We start from the raw sequence: 3453 nt of genomic DNA on the forward strand, positions 1-3453 counted from the left end.
GCACAGGACAGAGCGGAGTTTAGGGCTGTTGTACATAGGGTCGCTATGAGTCGCAGGCGACTCGATGGCACATAACAACAACAACAACATGGACAGCAATACTCAATATAGTGAAAATGACAATTCTACTAAAGGCAGTCTACAAGTTCAGTACAATCCCAAAACAGATAACAATTCCATTTTTCAATGAGATGGAACAAATAAAGTTCCTTTTTTTTTTTCTGGAATGGAAACGAGACCCCAAGTAAGCAAAGCAATACTGAAAAAGAAGTAATTAGGAGAGGCTGTTGATTGGAGAGGGGGTCAGCAAAGGAGAGGAAGACTCCCAATGAGATGGACTGACATGGTGGCTTCAGCAATGGACTTGAGTATTTCAGTAATGGTGAGGATGGCACAGGATAGTGCAGGGTTCCAGTTGGCTGGTCATAGGGTCACTAAGACTCATACTCAACTTGAAAGCACTTAATAAAAACAAACTGAAAAAAAGAAAAAAAGGAGAGCTCATTACACTCCCTGATCTCTGATCTGCTACACTGCTGTGGTGGTCAAGATATCATTGTACTGGTACAGCAATAGACACATAGACCAATGGAATAGAATTGAGAACCTAGGAATTTAACTCATTTTTCATAAGAAGACAAAATCAGTTAAGTGGGGAAACAACAGCCTCTCTAACAATGGTGTTGGCAAAATTTGAAAACCATCTGCAGAAAAGTTAAGTAGGTCCGCACCTCACACCATACACAAAAACCAACACAAGGTTAATCAGGAGCCTAGGAACAAAGCCAAAGACTATAAAATTAATCAGAGGAAAGTTAGAAAGAAATCTAGAAGCCCTAATCTAAAGCAGAAACACACTACCAAGCATAATGAAAAACCTATGATCAGAAGAGGGAACATAGATGAATGAGGCCTACTAAGAATCAAATCTCTATGCTCATCAAAAAACTTCTCCTACAGAGTAAAAATGAAACCTAGCAACTGGGGAAAATATTTGGCAATGACATATCTGATAAGGAACTCAAAATTTATAGAATATTCCAACACCTTAGCAAGAAACAGGTAAACAACTCAATTCCAAAATGGACACAAGATATGAATAGACACTTCATCAAAGAAGAAATTCAGATGGCAAACACATGAAACAATATTCAAAATCCTTAGCTATCAGAGAGATGTGAATAAAAACAATTATGAGTTAACATCTCACCCCAGCAATGATAGCAAAGTTCAATAGGGCAGCAAACAACAAATGCTGGTGAGGTGGTGGGGAGATTGAAACTCTTTTTCACTGCTGGTGGGAATATAAAATGGTACAACCACTATGGAAAGCAACGTGGCACTTTTTCAAAAAGTTGGAAATAGAAATACCATTTGGCCTATTAATCCCACAACTTGGGATATACCCTAAATCAACCAGAGCCATGACTCAAACAGATGTATGCACACTCACGTTTATTGTTGTGTTAGTACAATAGAGATGAAAGAAGCTCGACTACTTGTCAACAAACTAATGCATAGAAAAACTGCGATACAGTCATCCAATGAAGGATTATGCATCAGTGAAAAAACCATGAACATTTAAAACACTACACAACATTGGTGAACCTGGATGACATGCTGAGTGAAATATCTCAGTCACAAAAGGACAAATACTGCATAACACCACTATTATAAAATTGGACTGACATGAAGAGTTGGAGGGAGAATAGGAAAAGAGTGGATAAGATAATTAACACTGCTTTGGAACAGATGAAGGGAAAGAATGTATGATTAGGTATCGTATGTATGGCAACTATCTAGAACAAGAGGTGTCTTGCAAAGGGGGGAGAAGAGAGAGAGAAGGAAGAGAACATGCAACAATGATTGAATGAATGAATGAAAATTCAAACTTTCTGTAAAATTTTATTAAAATGACAACTTAAAAAGCAATTGTGTTTTTTCTCATTACTAAATGTCACTTTTGCCTTGGAGAGACAGATAATTTCATGTAGATTTTTTTTTCCCTTTGAATATATATGTTAGGATCATACCACTGACAGCTGCTGGTCATCACATGCAAAGCCAAAAACTTGAATATTTGGTTGGGGTTTCTAAAAATACTTTTTTAATGTCAGCAGTTTTTTGACACAAGATAACTTCGATGTTTATAGACATTCCCTATCTCATTATAAAGTAGAAGTCAGCAAACTTCAGTTCTTGTACAAGCTGCAGCTCACCTTTGTTTTTATAAATAAAGTTTTATTAGAACACAGTCATTCTTATTTATGGGATTATTATATCAGAAATCATAATAGCCTGTAAAAGCTAAAATAATGACTATCTGTCTGTAACAGAAAAAAGTTTACTAACTTCTGCTCTTGTTGTTGGTGTTGTTATGAGCCATCAAATCACCTGAGACTCATAGAGACCCCCCTGTACAACAGCTCTGAACTCTGCTCTATCCTAAGCCAATCTGTCTCTGACAAACCTACCCTCCATTGTCACAGTCACTCAGTCAATCTATCTCATCCAGGGTCTTCCACTCTTGCACTGTCCCTCCACCTCTAAGCATGATGTCCCTCTCCAATGACCAGTTCCTTCTTTCAACATTCCCAAAGTATGTCACCCAGAGTTTCAGAATCCTTGCCTCCAAAGAACACCTTGGTTTTACTCTCTCTCAGATAAACCTGTTTGTTCTCTTAGCGGTTCCTGGTATATTCAATACTCTTCTCTCGCACCACAGATCAAAGGCTTCAATTGTCCTCCTATCATCTCTAGTAATTTTCCAGCTTTCTGATGCACAGCATGTAATTGCAAAGACCATGGCCTAGATCAGGCACACCTTAATCTCCAGACTGACATCATCGCTCTTCAGTACTCTGAAGATTTCCCTGACGGCAGATTTTCGGGGGTTTTTTTATTTCCTGGCTGCTGGTACCAAGACCTTCTGTTAGAGAGCATAATAAAGTCATTCATTTAATGATTTTGTTCCCCAAAAGAAATTGAACTCACATATATTTCTGGAACTGTAAACATGACTTCACATTCTTTGCGGCAATAGCTGACTATGAATGATGCAGTGATTATATTTCACATGTGGTTTTGTAGCTCTAACCTTTCCCCTTTTATTAATGAATTATTAAACATTTAAAATTAATATTCAGGAGATGTTCTCCCTCAGGGATAGAGAATATTCCTTATGTAAGCAGAATCTAGCAAATAGCATAAGCTGAAGCAATTTAGAAGCATCTGGACTCTCATCCAATCATACGAGAAACTTTCTACACTATCAAGTATATCTTACTTTTCATCTTTAGCTCTCTACTTCTAAGGCTCTTCCAATGATGTTTGCTGATAAAAAGAAAAGAGATTGCTTTTTATTTTAGACAATTTTTTTGCCATGGCAGAAGAACAAGTGCTTACCTAATGGTAGTGTTATTGTTGTTGTGTGTGGTAGAGTTGGAACTGACC

Source organism: Elephantulus edwardii, unplaced genomic scaffold (genome assembly GCF_000299155.1).
Source record: "Elephantulus edwardii isolate Elephantulus edwardi_28Jun2011 unplaced genomic scaffold, EleEdw1.0 scaffold00052, whole genome shotgun sequence".
NCBI lineage: Eukaryota > Metazoa > Chordata > Mammalia > Macroscelidea > Macroscelididae > Elephantulus > Elephantulus edwardii.